The 23560-nt window shown below is 45.3% G+C and overlaps 1 protein-coding gene across 1 annotated transcript in view; it reads left to right on the top strand.

Moving 5' to 3' along the window:
• The window catches only part of SLC4A9 (solute carrier family 4 member 9), a 1224185-nt gene that overhangs the window by 574985 nt on the left and 625640 nt on the right, over positions 1–23560 (top strand). The gene's annotated exons all lie outside the window — the stretch shown is intronic.

Genomic DNA, 23560 nt, shown 5'->3' with positions numbered 1-23560 from the left:
GCATGTAGCTATGCTGTTAAAGAATTAAGGCTAATACAGTTAAAACAGATAGAATAGTTATTGAAAACTTAATGGGTCAATAAGTGCCTTTATGGCATCACCAGTGTATTCTATAAACCGTTGTTGGTTATAGTATAGGTAGTTTATCCACTGTATGTTCTTACTTATGGGAATGATAGGTTTAAGCCCAACCGCTTTCTCGTTCCTTGCTTTGAATGTATCAGGTACCCCCTGTGTGCCCCCACTGGTATCTATGCTTCTTAGCCAAAATTTACCTTTTGTGCCACCATTCTCCCTCCCAAGTTTAGTACTTGAGCCTAGTACATATAACCCTTGGTCATTCTCTGAGGGGTTGTCAATGGTGAGGTACAGGACTATGCATCCCTCATTGGGGCAATGAGTTGCAGGGATGTGGAGTATTGAAACTGGAAATGGGGCTTTGGACAGGGTCATGTGGGTTAATAGGCTGATTCCCCATTTGTCTCTGCATTGCAGGCCTGGACTGGTTGATATCCCCAGTCACTTTCACCAGTTTGCCACCCAACAAGTGACCAATCCTCACAGTTTGAACCTTCCCCTGTTTCAGCAATGGTGACACAGATGAATTGTGTATTTAGCCATATGTCAAACTGTGCCATGGGGCCTGGGCATTCTACTATGAGGCAATAGTCAAATTGATATGTTACTCTTGGGGAGGAGATATTATACCAAAATGTCACTATACCCTCCTCATGAGTGACTACCCCTTGGTGACTGGCTACCCCTTGGACTAGGTGAAGGATAAGTGTCAGATGGATGAAGAGTGGCAGCCGCCACTGGACTCTGGATCTGGCATCTCCTTGCAGTGGGAAGCGTGGACCCATGGACTGCTGTGGTAGTAGACAGGACTTGGAACGGGCTGTCATCTCTAGGCTTGAGGGTACGTCTGTTGAACCTCTTGGTGATGAGGAATCAGTCATCAGGCGGATCTGGTGGGCACCTTCTAGGTCCTCAGGATCTGGGATGGATGGAACTTGAGAGCAAATTTAGTCACATGTCTTATTTAACAATAAACTTAGTCTGCATATAGACAGCTGTAGGTATAAAAGGTATAACCCTAAACTGGGAATATTAGTAGGATCCTTAAGTGCTGAGTTTGTAGGACCTGCTAGCGTGTGTGTCTGTACATGCGTATGTGAGACCTAAGGGAAAGACTAAAACTCCTTATGCTATAGCTCCACTGTTTCCTGTCTAGCATTAAGTATGTAGGGTCTTTTGTTCAAGGCCTTCAATTTCCCTTGTTCATCCGTAGGCGTGTTTTCTTCGGTGTGGCTGCTCCATCTTGGTTCCTTTTTTTCTTCTCTTCTTTGGATGCTTGCTTCTGGAATGTTGGGACATCTTTTTCCAGGGTTAGTCCTTTTTTCCTCTGTTTCTGGATCCATATTAGAAAACAGATGAGATGTTTCTGTGTCAAGTAGTATCACTGCTGCTTCTGTTGCTGTTGCTTCAGTTAGTCTGCTGCCCACTGCTTCCCTTGAGGTGTCTCCAGTGTGTGTGTGTCTTCACCTTTTACCACCGCAACTCTTCCTGGCATCAACAAGGACTCCATTAACTCTTGTATGGCTTTGTGGGGTCGTCTGACCGGCGTTCCATTAGTCACGATGAAGTCTCTTTCCCTCCAGATTGGTCATAGCTTCGGGTTGAGTGGACCTTTTGCATGCTTCTGTCAAGGCCCGCAGTCCTGCCTTTGGGAGGAGGCAGCGGTTTTGCTGGCAGCAGGTATCTTCTGTAGCTACTGCTATACCAGTGTGCGAACGGCCTTCTTGGTCTGCATACCTTGGTCAAACCACAAAGAGCTTCAGGTCAGGATCTTCCAGAGGTTTCCTTGTCTCATGACAGTGAGACAATCGCATTGAGCCATGTCAGAGTCGACTACCTCTTCCACTGATGTGTAAGAGATGTGATCTTCACCCTCTCCCCCCTTGGCAGAGGTAGGAGAGTAGCTAGGTTATGGACAGCACATCTGGAGATGGTGACGTTGTCCGGGACGTTGTCCGGGAGCAGAATAGGGCATTGCAGACATAGGAGAGCAGAATAGGGCTTTGGGCCAGGATCTTCAACTTGTGACTGGCTGTCATGAAGGTTTGGACTCCCTGGGGCACTGGTTTAATAGTAGTACCCAGGAGGGGATGTGCGTGCAGATTAGCATGTCAAACCAATCAATGGCTTCCTTAGTTGAACTGAAAGGCGTGTCCTTGAGGCAATCATACAGGGATGAAGGACTGTAACTGTGTTGGCTTGGCTGCCAGAGGTATGCTGCTTTCCTGTTTTCCTGTCTTCAGCCAGAGTGGCAGTGGGATGTGTCATCTTTCCGGTGATGGCTGCAGTTTCCATGGCAGCAGGGCTCCTGACTCCAGTTCCATCTTCATAGACTGGACTTTGAGCCTGCCAATTTCTTCTGGGCCTCGTGTCCGCAGTAAGTCTGGGATCAATGCCATCAGTTCAAAGTCCACATGATCTACAGGTGTGTCCTTGTAGAGAGAAGAGACCATACACTTCTGCAGACTGCTCCTGTGAAAGTGACAGTTCGTCCTTATGAAACAGACTGCTGGCTTGGAGTTTTGGTAGTGGATCTGATCCTAGTAAACTGACAGGGTAGGTAGATGAGACAACTAATTGAGACAGCATACTCTGTAGGTTGTAGGCCTTTGTGTAGGGGTCTGATCCTTGGAGTGTACCGTGTGTTACCATTCACCCCTACAAAAGGCACTACTTCATCCGTGAGAAAGTCTGGGTCGGGTAAGTCAATGTTCCTGATTACGCTTCTAGCTGCTTCAGGTCCTCACCTGGAAATTGGAGGGTATACCCTCAACATCTATATGGGTGAGAGGTGTTGCTTCTCTCGGGTATTTTTGTGGACTGTAAGAGTATACGTACTTTCATGGGTTGCAGATTCAGTATGCTAATACCCTATTAGGGTCTGGAGCTCGGTAGTGATGGGTGTCAAAGTTTCTTCTAATTGACTAACTTGCATTTCAAATCTGAGATTCTGAAACTTTTGATTACATCGATGGAAGAAACTATCCACAGGTTCTCCTTTCCCCTGCATGACATCCTGGAGAGTGGGGGTCTGGGCTGGCAGGCGGTTCTTAGCCCAGACGTAAAGCTTACGGAGGAAATATTCTCCGGATACACGTGACTCAAGCTATTCTACATGGAAGTTATCAGGCTCAAGGGCTAGTCGCATCCTTGGCCAAAGGGAATATCCTGCTGTAATTTGAGTGAGCCTTTCTAAATCTGCCCATGAGGCAGAGTGTGCCTTCTGTATTTGACGCATCCTTTTATAAAATGGCATGGGATGTTGCACTGGGTCTGGCAAGCTGCTCACTAGGGTGTCTGTCTCCTGGTATTTCCAGGGGTCCTTGTGTGGAGTAGGTTGCATGCGAGAGTGCAAGCTTTGAGGTTTAGAAGATGATGATAATGTACTCCCACCATATATTGGTGGATGCTGTGGATTATCAGTCTGAGCTGTTGATTCCTGTCTTCCCTCTTCTGCTTGATTATGTACCTCCATGTCATGTTCATCTTCTCCTTCATTATTCTTTTTATAGACTGCATTAATTAATGGAGCTATAGTGGATGCTGGACAGGATGTAGCATAAGGTATTCCGTCTACATATATAGTTGGATAGAAAGTAGGGCTATTTGGGTTGGTCATCTGGCAATCAAAACAAGTCTCACGGTATTCTGCATTCTGTGTCTGACAGATGGTACATGTCCAGTCGTCGGGAATGTATATGGGCGGTATCAATGACTGTAATGCAGATGTTGTAACTGACACATTTTCCGTAGGCGCCTGTTTGGCATAAAATTCAGTATCCTTATCATATTCCTCTCTCCATACCTGTCTTCTAACTTCCTTTACCATCTTATAAAATTCTTCAGGGTTCTGTAGGATTTCATAATACCTAAGCCTATGACCCTGCTCCCTACTCATTAACACATTCTTCCATACCTTCCTATCTAATCCTCCCCCCTTTGGGGTCAGAGGGTTCTTCTTAACATGCGTTTTCTTTCCTTGCTCCCCTATGGGTCGTGTCTGTCTTATGTGTGTTGACTGACTACTCCCACCCATTCTATCATCTGAATTCTGAGTGCGCCTGAGGGACATGTGTTTCTATCTCTTGAGACAAGTTCCCACGAGGTTTTGAACAGTTGGATATATGTGACTGTGAAAGCTGTATGTACTCCTTATGTCAAAGGAAAGGGGTCTTCAGTGATATTGTGATGTCTAGTATTTTGAAAACAGTGATATAGGATGTTAGCTAACAATTACCACCAGGGTATTTAACAATTCTTGTATACCCAGAAAAATGCATAGTCTAAAAACACCAGATAAACTGCTAGAATATCTGCTTCCACAACACTTTCACTTTAACAATATTTTCAAAACTGTTCACAGAAAAATGCAGTGACGTTAGTCAAACATTAACTAAAGAGTAACAATGGACTTCGGATCTCACACTACCAGAGATATCTGTACAAGTAAAAGCAATTACCATTCAAGGAATTCTCTTCCTACATGAACACATTGTAACAACTAACTTTACAGTTCTAAAGTATGCAAAACAAAACCGGTTAACTAATTCTCTAATCTCACAACATATATATACAGAATGAATTCAAACCTTTAACCATATGCTAGTACGCCTCCTGACGGCAAACCATACACAATACAAACAAACAAAAGACAGCTTAAACTGGCACTGATGTCAGATACTGTGAATCCCTGACAACAAAACACTTCACAATCTACCAATCTATATGCCAGCCTGATGTGTAGAGATAAAAAGTCTATACCTGGGCAGAAAACACATTAGGTAGACAGGGAGAGAGCAATCACTCAGTCACATCAATACGGTAATTGTAATTACCCTTCCACCCTTATAGAATAAAACCTATGAACTTACGCTGCAGCCAAAACATCATCACCATAGCCAGGTGATCTCCGGTGGGCATCCGCAAGAAGTCACCAACAACTTAGAGGTTGTAAGATCACTCAGAGTAATCAAGCCACTACTCCCACTTCCACGGGGAGAGACACAGATCAGACTTCTGCGACCATCGGTCAAGCCTGAGAGCAGGACCGGAACCAGAGTGACAGTGAAATTGCTCAGTACGTCTCCCTATCTTTTTCAGGCTGGCTGAGTTAGCACCACATATGCAAACAACCAAAACAGCAAAGCAGAGAGGCAAAAGCAAAAACAGATAAGGCAGACAATTAAGGAAATCGTGACCAGGGTGGGTTTTTGGTGCTAGGACTTGTCAGAACGGTCACTATGTCCGAGTCTGACAGCTGACTGACCTTTATCTCAGCACGGAAACACTGGAGGGTTATAGGTAAGATGAATGATTTTCTTACCTAGTAGGAGGTGCACTTCTCCACCCTCGAGTGGTCCGGTCCAAGATTGGAAGTCTTCCTTGCGGCTGGTCAGGTTCGAACTTTCGTCCTAGCCCCACATTGGGCGCCAAATGTTAGGGCACACGGGATGCGTGTGTTCTCATCTTAGTTGTCTGCTGCCAAATTGAATGTGAGATGTTACGGCTGGAGGAATCAGGACACAAATGCAAGCAATTGTCTCGAAAGATTTTCCTGGTTTTTTAATGGTCGGACCACTCTTTTTATAAGAGAAATCGGGAGGTCTCAGCACATTACATCATGGGTTTTTCCAACTTGTCAGTTATTACAAAACTCTTTTGATCTTACATGTCTATGTTATTATCTTTATTACTATAATATCATTATTCTAATGATTATTGCTTTAAGACTAATTCTGTACCGTTATCGCCCTAATGGCTGTCTTGGGTCAAGCTGACATCTGTCTATGCACGCATTCTACTTATCTTTGGTTTATTGGGGATCAATTCACCTACGTGCAGGTACATTTACTCTCGATAAGACTAGGGGATTTACACGGATCTTGGTACATCCTGGTACAAAGTAACAAACAGAATTTAGTCTTATAACAGTGAATTAGAAAACCTTAAAGTGACATGAATCTAATGTTCAGCAAAGCGTCCATATAAGTTTGATTCCAGTATATCTTCATATGCCATACATTCTCCCCTTAACAACAGGCGGGCTACTCTGCTGACGTGCAGACACTGCTACTAAGCCCAAAACCCCAAAACGATTTACTGGGTTAGATGCCGTAAAAATTGAGATACACAGGCGGTGTAGCTAGCTTCACAGGCAGGCTACTCTGCTGACGTGCAGACACTGCTACTAAGCCCAAAACCACAAAACGAGTTACTGGGTTAGATGCTGTAAAAATTGAGATACACAGGCGGTGTAGCTAGCTTCACAGGCAGGCTACTCTGCTGACGTGCAGACAATGCTACTAGGCCCAAAACTATCAACTGGATTAGATGCAGTGAAAATAGAGATACACAGGCGGTATAGTTTGTCTCACAGGCGGGCTACTCTGCTGACGTGCAGACAATGCTACTAGGCCAAAAAACTATCAACTGGATTAGATGCAGTGAAAATACAGATACACAGGCGGTATAGTTTGTTTCACAGGCGGGCTACTCTGCTGACGTGCAGACACAGCTACTAAGCCCAAAACCAAAAAAATGTTTACTGGGTTAGATGCCGTAAAAATTGAGATACACAGGCGGTGTAGCTAGCTTCACAGGCAGGCTACTCTGCTGACGTGCAGACACTGCTACTAATCCCAAAACCCCAAAACGATTTACTGGGTAAGATGCCGTAAAAATTGAGATACACAGGTGGTGTAGCTAGCTTCACAGGTGGGCTAATCTTCTGACGTGCAGACAATGCTACTAGGCCCAAAACAATCAACTGGATTAGATGCAGTGAAAATAGAGATACACAGGCGGTGTAGCTAGCTTCACAGGCGGGCTACTCTGCTGACGTGCAGATAATGCTACTAGGCCCAAAACTATCAACTGGATTAGATGCAGTGAAAATAGAGATACCCAGGTGGTATAGTTTGTTTCACAGGCGGGCTACTCTGCTGACGTGCAGACAATGCTACTAGGCCCAAGACTATCAACTGGATTAGATGCAGTGAAAATAGAGATACACAGGCGGTATAGTTTGTTTCACAGGCGGGCTACTCTGCTGACGTGCAGACAATGCAGGAACAAAACTATCAACTGGATTAGATGCAGTGAAAATAGAGATACACAGGCGGTATAGTTTGTTTCACAGGCGGGCTACTCTGCTGACGTGCCGACAATGCTACTAGGCCCCAAACTATCAACTGGATTAGATGCAGTGAAAATAGAGATACACAGGCGGTATAGTTTGTTTCACAGGCGGGCTACTCTGCTGACGTGCAGACAATGCTACTAGGCCCAAAACTATCAACTGGATTAGATGCAGTGAAAATAGAGAAACACAGGCGGTATAGTTTGTTTCACAGGCGGGCTACTCTGCTGATGTGCAGACAATGCTACTAGGCCCAAAATTATCAACTGGATTAGATGCAGTGAAAATAGAGATACAGAGGCGGTAAAGTTTGTTTCAAGGGGGGCTACTCTGCTGACGTGCAGACAATGCTACTAGGCCCAAAACTATCAACTGGATTAGATGCAGTGAAAATAGAGATACAGAGGTGGTATAGTTTGTTTCAAGGGGGGCTACTCTGCTGACGTGCAGACAATGCTACTAGGCCCAAAACTATTAACTGGATTAGATGCAGTGAAAATAGAGATACACAGGCGGTATAGTTTGTTTCACAGGCGTGCTACTCTGCTGACGTGCAGACACTGCTACTAAGCCCAAAACCCCAAAACGATTTACTGGGTTAGATGCCGTAAAAATTGAGATACACAGGCGGTGTAGCTAGCTTCACTGGCGGGCTACTCTGCTGACGTGCATACAATGCTACTAGGCCCAAAACTATCAACTGGATTAAATGCAGTGAAAATAGAGATACACAGGCAGTATAGTTTGTTTCACAGGTGGGCTACTCTGCTGATGTGCAGACAATGCAGGAACAAAACTATCAACTGGATTAGATGCAGTGAAAATAGAGGTACAAAGGCGGTATAGTGTGTTTCACAGGCGGGCAACTCTGCTGACGTGCAAACAATGCTACTAGGCCCAAAACTATCAACTGGATTAGGCTGGTTTCACACTTGCGTTTTTGTCCGCTGCGTTTTAGCGCTAAAAAACGCATGCGTTTTATTTTCTATACTTAACATTAAAAAACGCATGACGCGTTTTCGGCATCGCATGCGTTTTTTGACGAGTGCGTTCATTTGCAGAAATGCAACATGTAGTAATTTTTAGCGGCGTTTTTTTGCCGAGAAAAAACGCATGCGTTTTTTCGCTGCAAAAAAATGCATTGCTGTCTATGTAAACGCATGCGTTTTTAAGCACATGCATTTGCTTGCGTTAAAAACGCATGCGTTTTTATAGAAAAACACAAGAAAACACAAGAAAAAACAAGAAAACCCTAACCCTAACCCTAACCACAAGAAAAAACAAGAAAACCCTAACCCTAACCCTACCCCTAACCCTATCCCTAACCCTGACAAGCCACCCCCCACCATCAAGGTGATAAAGGGATCCAAACCCTAACCCTAACCCTACCCCTAACCCTAACCCTATATGACAGTCAATACTCTACGAGTTTATATTTTTAGTACTCTATAGCAATACCGTATATCTTGGGGTGTCCACATTGAACAAAGCTTTTTATTAGAAGAATGTCCTGGTCACCAGGTCAACATAATAGCCAATTCCTATGGATCCCTAGGGTTAGGTGTTATGGTTCTCAATGGCAAGAGAACATAGTCCAGCAAACATAAGAACTAGCTCTTGGAAGGATGGAAACTAAACTGACCATGAACTAAACCTGCCGCACAACTAACAGTAGCCGGGTAGCGTTGCCTGCGTTTTATCCCTAGACGCCCAGCGCCGGCTGGAGGACTAACTAATCCTGGCAGAGGAAAATATAGTCCTGGCTCACCTCTAGAGAAATTTCCCCGAAAGGCAGACAGAGGCCCCCACATATATTGGCGGTGATTTTAGATGAAAATGACAAACGTAGTATGAAAATAGGTTTAGCAAAATTGAGGTCCGCTTACTAGATAGCAGGAAGACAGAAAGGGCACTTTCATGATCAGCTGAAAACCCTATCAAAACACCATCCTGAAATTACTTTAAGACTCTAGTATTAACTCATAACATCAGAGTGGCAATTTCAGATCACAAGAGCTTTCCAGACACAGAAACAAAACTACAGCTGTGAACTGGAACAAAATGCAAAAACAAACGAGGACTAAAGTCCAACTTAGCTGGGAGTTGTCTAGCAGCAGGAACATGCACAGAAAGGCTTCTGATTACAATGTTGACCGGCATGGAAGTGACAGAGGAGCAAGGCTAAATAGCGACTCCCACATCCTGATGGAAACAGGTGAACAGAGGGGATGATGCACACCAGTTCAATTCCACCAGTGGCCACCGGGGGAGCCCAAAATCCAATTTCACAACAGTACCCCCCCCTCAAGGAGGGGGCACCGAACCCTCACCAGAACCACCAGGGCGATCAGGATGAGCCCTATGAAAGGCACGGACCAGATCGGAGGCATGAACATCAGAGGCAGTCACCCAAGAATTATCCTCCTGACCGTATCCCTTCCATTTGACCAGATACTGGAGTTTCCGTCTGGAAACACGGGAGTCCAAGATTTTTTCCACAACGTACTCCAACTCGCCCTCAACCAACACCGGAGCAGGAGGCTCAACGGAAGGCACAACCGGTACCTCATACCTGCGCAATAATGACCGATGAAAAACATTATGAATAGAAAAAGATGCAGGGAGGTCCAAACGGAAGGACACAGGGTTAAGAATCTCCAATATCTTGTACGGGCTGATGAACCGAGGCTTAAACTTAGGAGAAGAAACCCTCATAGGGACAAAACGAGAAGACAACCACACCAAGTCCCCAACACAAAGCCGAGGACCAACCCGACGCCGGCGGTTGGCAAAAAGCTGAGTCTTCTCCTGGGACAACTTCAAATTGTCCACTACCTGCCCCCAAATCTGATGCAACCTCTCCACCACAGCATCCACTCCAGGACAATCCGAAGATTCCACCTGACCAGAAGAAAATCGAGGATGAAACCCCGAATTACAGAAAAAAGGAGACACCAAGGTGGCAGAGCTGGCCCGATTATTGAGGGCAAACTCCGCTAAAGGCAAAAAAGCAACCCAATCATCCTGATCTGCAGACACAAAACACCTCAAATATGTCTCCAAGGTCTGATTCGTCCGCTCGGTCTGGCCATTAGTCTGAGGATGGAAAGCAGACGAGAAAGACAAATCTATGCCCATCCTAGCACAGAATGCTCGCCAAAATCTAGACACGAATTGGGTTCCTCTGTCAGAAACGATATTCTCCGGAATACCATGCAAACGGACCACATTTTGAAAAAACAGAGGAACCAACTCGGAAGAAGAAGGCAACTTAGGCAGGGGAACCAAATGGACCATCTTAGAGAAACGGTCACACACCACCCAGATGACAGACATCTTCTGAGAAACAGGAAGATCCGAAATAAAATCCATCGAGATGTGCGTCCAGGACCTCTTCGGGATAGGCAAGGGCAACAACAATCCACTAGCCCGAGAACAACAAGGCTTGGCCCGAGCACAAACGTCACAAGACTGCACGAAGCCTCGCACATCTCGAGACAGGGAAGGCCACCAGAAGGACCTTGCCACCAAATCCCTGGTACCAAAGATTCCGGGATGACCTGCCAACGCAGAAGAATGAACCTCAGAAATGACTTTACTGGTCCAATCATCAGGAACAAACAGTCTACCAGGTGGGCAACGATCAGGTCTATCCGCCTGAAACTCCTGCAAGGCCCGCCGCAGGTCTGGAGAAACGGCAGACAATATCACTCCATCCTTAAGGATACCTGTAGGTTCAGAATTACCAGGGGAGTCAGGCTCAAAACTCCTAGAAAGGGCATCCGCCTTAACATTCTTAGAACCCGGCAGGTAGGACACCACAAAATTAAATCGAGAGAAAAACAACAACCAGCGCGCCTGTCTAGGATTCAGGTGTCTGGCGGACTCAAGATAAATTAGATTTTTGTGGTCAGTCACTTCGTGGCCCACTTCATGGCCAAAAGCTCCCGATTCCCAACATCATAATTCCGCTCGGCGGGCGAAAATTTACGCGAGAAAAAAGCACAAGGTCTCATCACGGAGCAATCGGAACTTCTCTGCGACAAAACCGCCCCAGCTCCGATTTCAGAAGCGTCGACCTCAACCTGAAAAGGAAGAGCAACATCAGGCTGACGCAACACAGGGGCGGAAGAAAAGCGGCGCTTAAGCTCCCGAAAGGCCTCCACAGCAGCAGGGGACCAATCAGCAACATCAGCACCCTTCTTAGTCAAGTCAGTCAATGGTTTAACAACATCAGAAAAACCAGCAATAAATTGACGATAAAAGTTAGCAAAGCCCAAAAATTTCTGAAGACTCTTAAGAGAAGAGGGTTGCGTCCAATCACAAATAGCCTGAACCTTGACAGGATCCATCTCGATGGAAGAGGGGGAAAAAATATATCCCAAAAAGGAAATCTTTTGAACCCCAAAAACGCACTTAGAACCCTTCACACACAAGGAATTAGACCGCAAAACCTGAAAAACCCTCCTGACCTGCTGGACATGAGAGTCCCAGTCATCCGAAAAAATCAAAATATCATCCAGATACACAATCATAAATTTATCCAAATAATCACGGAAAATGTCATGCATAAAGGACTGAAAGACTGAAGGGGCATTTGAAAGACCAAAAGGCATCACCAAATACTCAAAGTGGCCCTCGGGCGTATTAAATGCGGTTTTCCACTCATCCCCCTGCTTAATTCGCACCAAATTATACGCCCCACGGAGATCTATCTTAGAGAACCACTTGGCACCCTTTATGCGAGCAAACAAATCAGTCAGCAGTGGCAACGGATATTGATATTTAACCGTGATTTTATTCAAAAGCCGATAATCAATACACGGCCTCAAAGAGCCATCTTTCTTAGCCACAAAGAAAAAACCGGCTCCTAAGGGAGATGACGAAGGACGAATATGTCCCTTTTCCAAGGACTCCTTTATATATTCTCGCATAGCAGCATGTTCCGGCACAGACAGATTAAATAAACGACCCTTAGGGTATTTACTACCCGGAATCAAATCTATGGCACAATCGCACTCCCGGTGCGGAGGTAATGAACCAAGCTTAGGTTCTTCAAAAACGTCACGATATTCAGTCAAGAATTCAGGAATCTCAGAGGGAATAGATGATGAAATGGAAACCACAGGTACGTCCCCATGCATCCCCTTACATCCCCAGCTTAACACAGACATAGCTTTCCAGTCAAGGACTGGGTTATGAGATTGCAGCCATGGCAATCCAAGCACCAACACATCATGTAGGTTATACAGCACAAGAAAGCGAATAATCTCCTGGTGATCCGGATTAATCCGCATAGTTACTTGTGTCCAGTATTGTGGTTTATTGCTAGCCAATGGGGTGGAGTCAATCCCCTTCAGGGGTATAGGAGTTTCAAGAGGCTCCAAATCATACCCACAGCGTTTGGCAAAGGACCAATCCATAAGACTCAAAGCGGCGCCAGAGTCGACATAGGCATCCGCGGTAATAGATGATAAAGAACAAATCAGGGTCACAGATAGAATAAACTTAGACTGTAAAGTGCCAATTGAAACAGACTTATCAAGCTTCTTAGTACGCTTAGAGCATGCTGATATAACATGAGTTGAATCACCGCAATAGAAGCACAACCCATTTTTTCGTCTAAAATTCTGCCGTTCACTTCTGGACAGAATTCTATCACATTGCATATTCTCTGGCGTCTTCTCAGTAGACACCGCCAAATGGTGCACAGGTTTGCGCTCCCGCAGACGCCTATCGATCTGGATAGCCATTGTCATGGACTCATTCAGACCCGCAGGCACAGGGAACCCCACCATAACATCCTTAATGGCATCAGAGAGACCCTCTCTGAAATTCGCCGCCAGGGCGCACTCATTCCACTGAGTAAGCACAGCCCATTTACGGAATTTCTGGCAGTATATTTCAGCTTCGTCTTGCCCCTGAGATAGGGACATCAAGGCCTTTTCCACCTGAAGCTCTAACTGAGGTTCCTCATAAAGCAACCCCAAGGCCAGAAAAAACGCATCCACATTGAGCAACGCAGGATCCCCTGGAGCCAATGCAAAAGCCCAATCCTGAGGGTCGCCCCGGAGCAAGGAAATCACAATCCTGACCTGCTGAGCAGGATCTCCAGCAGAGCGAGATTTCAGGGACAAAAACAACTTGCAATTATTTTTGAAATTTTGAAAGCAAGATCTATTCCCCGAGAAAAATTCAGGCAAAGGAATTCTAGGTTCAGATATAGGAACATGAACAACAAAATCTTGTAAATTTTGAACTTTCGTGGTGAGATTATTCAAACCTGCAGCTAAACTCTGAATATCCATTTTAAACAGGTGAACACAGAGCCATTCCAGGATTAGAAGGAGAGAGAGAGAGAAAGGCTGCAATATAGGCAGACTTGCAAGAGATTCAATTACAAGCACACTCAGAACTGAAGGGGAAAAAAAAAAAAAAATCTTCAGCAGACTTCTCTTTTCTCTCCTTTCTCTGTCAATTAATTTAACCCTTTTTTGGCCGGTCAAACTGTTATGGTTCTCAATGGCAAGAGAACATAGCCCAGCAAACATAAGAACTAGCTCTTGGAAGGATGGAAACTAAACTGACCATGAACTAAACCTGCCGCACAACTAACAGTAGCCGGGTAGCGTTGCCTGCGTTTTATCCCTAGACGCCCAGCGCCGGCCGGAGGACTAACTAATCCTGGCAGAGGAAAATATAGTCCTGGCTCACCTCTAGAGAAATTTCCCCGAAAGGCAGACAGAGGCCCCCACATATATTGGCGGTGATTTTAGATGAAAATGACAAACGTAGTATGAAAATAGGTTTAGCAAAATTGAGGTCCGCTTACTAGATAGCAGGAAGACAGAAAGGGCACTTTCATGGTCAGCTGAAAACCCTATCAAAACACCATCCTGAAATTACTTTAAGACTCTAGTATTAACTCATAACATCAGAGTGGCAATTTCAGATCACAAGAGCTTTCCAGACACAGAAACAAAACTACAGCTGTGAACTGGAACAAAATGCAAAAACAAACGAGGACTAAAGTCCAACTTAGCTGGGAGTTGTCTAGCAGCAGGAACATGCACAGAAAGGCTTCTGATTACAATGTTGACCGGCATGGAAGAGACAGAGGAGCAAGGCTAAATAGCGACTCCCACATCCTGATGGAAACAGGTGAACAGAGGGGATGATGCACACCAGTTCAATTCCACCAGTGGCCACCGGGGGAGCCCAAAATCCAATTTCACAACAGTTAGGGTTAGGGGTAGGGTTAGGGTTTGGATGCCTTTATCACCTTGATGGTTGGGGTTGGCTTGTCAGGCTTAGGGTTAGGGTTAGGGGTAGGGTTAGGGTTAGGATGCCTTTATCACCTTGATGGTGGGGGGTAGCTTGTCAGGGTTAGGGTTAGGGTTAGGTGAAGGGTTAGGATGCCTTTATCACCTTGATGGTGGGGGGTGGCTTGTCAGGTTTAGAGTTAGGGTTAGGGTTAGGATGCCTTTATCACCTTGATGGTGGGGGGTGGCTTGTGAGGGTTAGGGTTAGGGTTCGGGTTAGGGGTAGGTTAGGGTTAGAATGCCTTTATCACCTTGATGGTGGGGGGTGGCATGTCAGGGTTAGGGTTAGGGGTAGGGTTAGGGGTAGGGCTAGGGTTAGGGTTAGGGTTAGGATCCCTAGGGTTACCAGGGATCCTAACCCTAACCCTAACCCTAACCCTAGCTATTTCTGTTTATAGTGGGTTTTCTAGTTGATTTTGATGATTGGCAGCTGTCACACACTTCTCAGCATGCATTTAAAAAACGCAAACGCTGGAAAAAACGCATGTAATCGTGGCAAAACGCCGCAGTTTTTTTTCTGCATGCAAAAACGCATGCATCTAAAAAACGCGACGTTTTGCCGCGTTTACATGCGTTTTTTCACCACATGCGTTTTTTAAAACGCTGCAGATCAAAACGCAAGTGTGAAACCAGCCTTAGATGCAGTGAAAATAGAGATACACAGGCGGTATAGTTTGTTTCAAAGGCGGGCTACTCTGCTGACGTGCCGACAATGCTACTAGGCCCCAAACTATCAACTGGATTAGATGCAGTGAAAATAGAGATACACAGGCGGTACAGCTTGTTTCACAGGCGGGCGACTCTGCTGACGTGCAGACCCTGCTACTAAGCCCAAAACCCCAAAACGATTTACTGGGTTAGATGCCTTAAAAAATGAGATACTCAGGCGGTTTAGCTAGCTTCACAGGCGGGCTACTCTGCTGACGTGCAGACAATGCTACTAGGTCCCAAACTATCAACTGGATTAGATGCAGTGAAAATAGAGAAACACAGGCGGTATAGTTTGTTTCACAGGCGGGCTACTCTGCTGACAAAACCCCAAAATGATTTATTGGTTTAGATGCCGTAAAAATTGAGATACACAGGCGGTGTAGCTAGCTTAACAGGCGGGCTACTCTGCTGACGTGCAGACACTGCTACTAAGCCCAAAACCCCAAAACGATTTACTGGGTTAGATGCCGTAAAAAATGAGATACTCAGGCGGTATAGCTAGCTTCACAGGCGGGCTACTCTGCTGACGTGCAGACAATGCTACTAGGCCGAAAACTATCAACTGGATCAGATGCAGTGAAAATAGAGATACAGAGGCTGTATAGTTTGTTTCACAGGGGGGCTACTCTGCTGACGTGCAGACAATGCTACTAGGCCCAAAACTATCAACTGGATTAGATGCAGTGAAAATAGAGATACACAGGCGGTATAGTTTGTTTAACAGGCGGGCTAATCTGCTGACTTGCAGACAATGCTACTAGGCCCAAAAGTATCAACTGGATTAGATGCATTGAAAATAGAGATACACAGGCGGTGTAGCTAGCTTCACAGGCGGGCTACTCTCCTGACGTGCAGACAATGCTACTAGGCCCAAAACTATCAACTGGATTAGATGCAGTGAAAATAGAGATACACAGGCGGTATAGTTTGTCTCACAGGCGGGCTACTCTGCTGACGTGCAGACAATGCTACTAGGCCCAAAACTATCAACTGGATTAGATGCAGTGAAAATACAGATACACAGGCGGTATAGTTTGTTTCACAGGTGGGCTACTCTGCTGACGTGCAGACACAGCTACTAAGCCCAAAACCCCAAAACTGTTTACTGGGTTAGATGCCGTAAAAATTGAGATACACAGGCGGTGTAGCAAGCTTCACAGGCGGGCTACTCTGCTGATGTGCAGACACTGCTACTAAGCCCAAAACCCCAAAAAGATTTACTGGGATAGATGCAGTAAAAACTGAGATACACAGGCGGTGTAGCTAGCTTCACAGGCAGGCTACTCTGCTGACGTGCAGACACTGCTACTAATCCCAAAACCCCAAAACGATTTACTGGGTAAGATGCTGTAAAAATTGAGATACACAGGTGGTGTAGCTAGCTTCACAGGTGGGCTATTCTTCTGACGTGCAGTCAATGCTACTAGGCCCAAAACAATCAACTGGATTAGATGCAGTGAAAATAGAGATACACAGGCGGTGTAGCTAGCTTCACAAGCGGGCTACTCTGCTGACGTGCAGATAATGCTACTAGGCCCAAAACTATCAACTGGATTAGATGCAGTGAAAATAGAGATACACAGGTGGTATAGTTTGTTTCACAGGCGGGCTACTCTGCTGACGTGCAGACAATGCTACTAGGCCCAAAACTATCAGCTGGATTAGATGCAGTGAAAATAGAGATACACAGGCGGTATAGTTTGTTTCACAGGCAGGCTACTCTGTTGACGTGCAGACAATGCTACTAGGCCCAAAACTAACAGCTGGATTAGATGCAGTGAAAATAGAGATACACAGGCGGTATAGTTTGTTTCACAGGCGGGCTACTCTGCTGACGTGCAGACACTGCTACTAAGCCCAAAACCCCAAAACGATTTACTGGGATAGATGCAGTAAAAATTGAGATACACAGGCGGTGGAGCTAGCTTCACAGGCAGGGTACTCTGTTGACGTGCAGACACTGCTACTAATCCCAAAACCCCAAAACGATTTACTGGGTAAGATGCCGTAAAAATTGAGATACACAGGTGGTGTAGCTAGCTTCACAGGTGGGCTACTCTTCTGACGTGCAGTCAATGCTACTAGGCCCAAAACAATCAACTGTATTAGATGCAGTGAAAATAGAGATACACAGGAGGTATAGTTTGTTTCACAGGCGCGCTACTCTGCTGACGTGCAGACAATGCTACTAGGCCCAAAAATATCATCTGGATTAGATGCAGTGACAATAGAGATACACAGGCGGTATAGTTTGTTTCACAGGCGGGCTACTCTGCTGACGTGCAGACAGTGCTACTAGGCCCAAAACTATCAACTGGATTAGATGCAGTGAAAATAGAGATACACAGGCGGTATAGTTTGTTTCACAGGCGGGCTACTCTGCTGACGTGCAGACAGTGCTACTAGGCCCAAAACTATCAACTGGATTAGATGCAGTGAAAATAGAGATACACAGGCGGTATAGTTTGTTTCACAGGCGGGCTACTCTGCTGACGTGCAGACAGTGCTACTAGGCCCAAAACTATCAACTGGATTAGATGCAGTGAAAATAGAGATACACAGGCGGTATAGTTTGTTTCACAGGCGGGCTACTCTGCTGACGTGCAGACAGTGCTACTAGGCCCAAAACTATCAACTGGATTAGATGCAGTGAAAATAGAGATACACAGGCGGTATAGTTTGTTTCACAGGCGGGCTACTCTGCTGACGTGCAGACACTGCTACTAAGCCCAAAACCCCAAAACGATTTACTGGGATAGATGCAGTAAAAATTGAGATACACAGGCGGTGGAGCTAGCTTCACAGGCAGGGTACTCTGTTGACGTGCAGACACTGCTACTAATCCCAAAACCCCAAAACGATTTACTGGGTAAGATGCCGTAAAAATTGAGATACACAGGTGGTGTAGCTAGCTTCACAGGTGGGCTACTCTTCTGACGTGCAGTCAATGCTACTAGGCCCAAAACAATCAACTGTATTAGATGCAGTGAAAATAGAGATACACAGGAGGTATAGTTTGTTTCACAGGCGCGCTACTCTGCTGACGTGCAGACAATGCTACTAGGCCCAAAAATATCATCTGGATTAGATGCAGTGACAATAGAGATACACAGGCGGTATAGTTTGTTTCACAGGCGGGCTACTCTGCTGACGTGCAGACAGTGCTACTAGGCCCAAAACTATCAACTGGATTAGATGCAGTGAAAATAGAGATACACAGGCGGTATAGTTTGTTTCACAGGCGGGCTACTCTGCTGACGTGCAGACAGTGCTACTAGGCCCAAAACTATCAACTGGATTAGATGCAGTGAAAATAGAGATACACAGGCGGTATAGTTTGTTTCACAGGCGGGCTACTCTGCTGACGTGCAGACAATGCTACTAGGCCCAAAACTATCAACTGGATTAGATGCAGTGAAAATAGAGATACACAGGCGGTATAGTTTGTTTCACAGTTGGGCTACTCTGCTGACGTGCAGACACTGCTACTAAGCCCAAAACCCCAAAACGATTTTCTGGGTTAGATGCCATAAAAAATGAGATACTCAGGCTGTGTAGCTAGCTTCACAGGCGGGCTACTCTGCTGACGTGCAGATAATGCTATAAGGCCCCAAACTATCAACTGGATTAGATGCAGTGAAAATAGAGATACACAGGCGGTATAGTTTGTTTCACAGGCGGGCTACTCTGCTGACGTGCAGACAATGCTACTAGGTCCAAAACTATCAACTGGATTAGATGCAGTGAAAATAGAGATACACAGGTGGTATAGTTTGTTTCACAGTGTTAGGGCACACGGGATGCGTGTGTTCTCATCTTAGTTGTCTGCTGCCAAATTGAATGTGAGATGTTACGGCCGGAGGAATCAGGACACAAATGCAAGCAATTGTCTCGAAAGATTTTCCTGGTCTTTTAATGGACGGACCGCTCTTTTTATAAGAGAAATCTGGCGGTCTCAGCACATTACATCATGGGTTTTTCCAACTTGTCAATTATTACAAAACGCTTTTGATCTTACATGTCTATGTTATTATCTTTATTACTATAATATCATTATTCAAATAAACAGCAATTGAAAATCTAGCGTACTGCTCTAGATAAACTGACTATCAAATTACGTATACTTCAGCATAGACAGAAATTATTCTAAAACTTAACCTTTAATATGCATACCTAAAAGGAATAGATTTGTTTAAAATCAATCGATTGAGAACAGTGCTCATGATTACCAGTGCATTTAAAAAAATGGCACGATCTCACCCATTTGTCGCCTCTCGATTTTCTGAAGGTTCCTGTGGCCTCAGGATCCGTGAAACTTTTAACCATGGGGAGAAGAAAATACACCAGAGGGGGGAGAGGGGACAGGACCTACTATCCCTGTCGTGCCCTGTGTGAAAAACTCCCGCCCTCACAAGGGCAGTACCCAAATATGAGCATGTTAAAGTGATACCCTTGGCAAATGTAGCCACCCTGGAATTGTGTTTCCCTAACTCTTCCCAACGCCTTTCCTCCCCTGTTCAGGGGGTTCATCAGGGGAAGTTGCCCAGGTTAGAGGGGGTATTCTGCACTGGCAGACATAACCTCCAGTAGTAATAAATGTAGTAACAGATTCCTCAATGTGAGGAGCAAAATGGTCTCTCAATTCAAACCTTTAACCATATGCTAGTACGCCTCCTGACGGCAAACCATACACAATACAAACAAACAAAAGACAGCTTAAACTGGCACTGATGTCAGATACTGTGAATCCCTGACAACAAAACACTTCACAATCTACCAATCTATATGCCAGCCTGATCTGTAGAGATAAAAAGTCTATACCTGGGCAGAAAACACTTTAGGTAGACAGGGAGAGAGCAATCACTCAGTCACATCAATACGGTAATTGTAATTACCCTTCCACCCTTATAGAATAAAACCTATGAACTTATGCTGCAGCCAAAACATCATCACCATAGCCAGGTGATCTCCGGTGGGCATCCGCAAGAAGTCACCAACCACTTAGAGGTTGTAAGATCACTCAGAGTAATCAAGCCGCTACTCCCACTTCCACGGGGAGAGACACAGGTCAGACTTCTGCGACCATCGGTCAAGCCTGAGAGCAGGACCGGAACCAGAGTGACAGTGAAATTGCTCAGTACGTCTCCCTATCTTTTTCAGGCTGGCTGAGTTAGCACCACATATGCAAACAACCAAAACAGCAAAGCAGAGAGGCAAAAGCAAAAACAGATAAGGCAGACAATTAAGGAAATCGTGACCAGGGTGGGTTTTTGGTGCTAGGACTTGTCAGAACGGTCACTATGTCCGAGTCTGACAGCCGACTGACCTTTATCTCAGCACGGAAACACTGGAGGGTTATAGGTAAGATGAATGATTTTCTTACCTAGTAGGAGGTGCACTTCTCCACCCTTGAGTGGTCCGGTCCAAGATTGGAGGTCTTCCTTGCGGCTGGTCAGGTTCGAACTTTCGTCCTAGCCCCACGTTGGGCGCCAAATGTTAGGGCACACGGGATGCGTGTGTTCTCATCTTAGTTGTCTGCTGCCAAATTGAATGTGAGATGTTACGGCCGGAGGAATCAGGACACAAATGCAAGCAATTGTCTTGAAAGATTTTCCTGGTCTTTTAATGGTCGGACCGCTCTTTTTATAAGAGAAATCGGGCGGTCTCAGCACATTACATCATGGGTTTTTCCAACTTGTCAATTATTACAAAACTCTTTTGATCTTACATGTCTATGTTATTATCTTTATTACTATAATATCATTATTCTAATGATTATTGCTTTAAGACTAATTCTGTACCGTTATCGCCCTAATGGCTGTCTTGGGTCAAGCTGACATCTGTCTATGCACGCATTCTACTTATCTTTGGTTTATTGGGGATCAATTCACCTACGTGCATGTACATTTACTCTCGATAAGACTAGGGGATTTACACGGATCTTGGTACGTCCTGGTACAAAGTAACAAACAGAATTTAGTCTTATAACAGTGAATTAGAAAACCTTAAAGTGACATGAATCTAATGTTCAGCAAAGCGTCCATATAAGTTTGATTCCAGTATATCTTCATATGCCATACATTCTCCCCTTAACAGTCCCCCCTTTGGAGATATGCAAAATCAAACTCTGATCTCGTCGAACCTATCGATCTGTCCTCCTGGCCTACTCTGAAGCCTATCTAACTAACTAACCTTCACCGTATAGACGAGATGACCCATCTCTAGTAGATGGACCCCCTCCTAACGGACTTTGCACAGGAGGAAGTCAGATCCTGGTCTTTCCCTCATCGGTGTGTTTCAGGCAGACATATTCCGGGGGATGTGGATATGACATTCCTCTTGTGGTTTCACAGCAGCATCTTTCATCTGTGGGATCTTTGAAATCAGCATGTATGGTCATCATCACTTTGGTTTCCATGGTCCTCATCATCATTTTCTTAAGGCATGTAGCTATGCTGGTAAAGAATTAAGGCTAATACAGTTAAAACAGATAGAATAGTTATTGAAAACTTAATGGGTCAATAAGTGCCTTTATGGCATCACCAGTGTATTCTATAAACCGTTGTTGGTTATAGTATAGGTAGTTTATCCACTGTATGTTCTTACTTATGGGAATGATAGGTTTAAGCCCAACCGCTTTCTCGTTCCTTGCTTTGAATGTATCAGGTACCCCCTGTGTGCCCCCACTGGTATCTATGCTTCTTAGCCAAAATTTACCTTTTGTGCCACCATTCTCCCTCCCAAGTTTAGTACTTGAGCCTAGTACATATAACCCTTGGTCATTCTCTGAGGGGTTGTCAATGGTGAGGTACAGGACTATGCATCCCTCATTGGGGCAATGAGTTGCAGGGATGTGGAGTATTGAAACTGGAAATGGGGCTTTGGACAGGGTCATGCGGGTTAATAGGCTGATTCCCCATTTGTCTCTGCATTGCAGGCCTGGACTGGTTGATATCCCCAGTCACTTTCACCAGTTTGCCACCCAACAAGTGACCAATCCTCACAGTTTGAACCTTCCCCTGTTTCAGCAATGGTGACACAGATGAATTGTGTATTTAGCCATATGTCAAACTGTGCCATGGGGCCTGGGCATTCTACTATGAGGCAATAGTCAAATTGATATGTTACTCTTGGGGAGGAGATATTATACCAAAATGTCACTATACCCTCCTCATGAGTGACTACCCCTTGGTGACTGGCTACCCCTTGGACTAGGTGAAGGATAAGTGTCAGATGGATGAAGAGTGGCAGCCGCCACTGGACTCTGGATCTGGCATCTCCTTGCAGTGGGAAGCGTGGACCCATGGACTGCTGTGGTAGTAGACAGGACTTGGAACGGGCTGTCATCTCTAGGCTTGAGGGTACGTCTGTTGAACCTCTTGGTGATGAGGAATCAGTCATCAGGCGGATCTGGTGGGCACCTTCTAGGTCCTCAGGATCTGGGATGGATGGAACTTGAGAGCAAATTTAGTCACATGTCTTATTTAACAATAAACTTAGTCTGCATATAGACAGCTGTAGGTATAAAAGGTATAACCCTAAACTGGGAATATTAGTAGGATCCTTAAGTGCTGAGTTTGTAGGACCTGCTAGCGTGTGTGTCTGTACATGCGTATGTGAGACCTAAGGGAAAGACTAAAACTCCTTATGCTATAGCTCCACTGTTTCCTGTCTAGCATTAAGTATGTAGGGTCTTTTGTTCAAGGCCTTCAATTTCCCTTGTTCATCCGTAGGCGTGTTTTCTTCGGTGTGGCTGCTCCATCTTGGTTCCTTTTTTTCTTCTCTTCTTTGGATGCTTGCTTCTGGAATGTTGGGACATCTTTTTCCAGGGTTAGTCCTTTTTTCCTCTGTTTCTGGATCCATATTAGAAAACAGATGAGATGTTTCTGTGTCAAGTAGTATCACTGCTGCTTCTGTTGCTGTTGCTTCAGTTAGTCTGCTGCCCACTGCTTCCCTTGAGGTGTCTCCAGTGTGTGTGTGTCTTCACCTTTTACCACCGCAACTCTTCCTGGCATCAACAAGGACTCCATTAACTCTTGTATGGCTTTGTGGGGTCGTCTGACCGGCGTTCCATTAGTCACGATGAAGTCTCTTTCCCTCCAGATTGGTCATAGCTTCGGGTTGAGTGGACCTTTTGCATGCTTCTGTCAAGGCCCGCAGTCCTGCCTTTGGGAGGAGGCAGCGGTTTTGCTGGCAGCAGGTATCTTCTGTAGCTACTGCTATACCAGTGTGCGAACGGCCTTCTTGGTCTGCATACCTTGGTCAAACCACAAAGAGCTTCAGGTCAGGATCTTCCAGAGGTTTCCTTGTC

Source organism: Ranitomeya variabilis, chromosome 5, assembly GCF_051348905.1.
Source record: "Ranitomeya variabilis isolate aRanVar5 chromosome 5, aRanVar5.hap1, whole genome shotgun sequence".
Taxonomy (NCBI): Eukaryota; Metazoa; Chordata; class Amphibia; order Anura; family Dendrobatidae; genus Ranitomeya; species Ranitomeya variabilis.
This window is presented reverse-complemented; position numbering and strand designations above follow the sequence as displayed.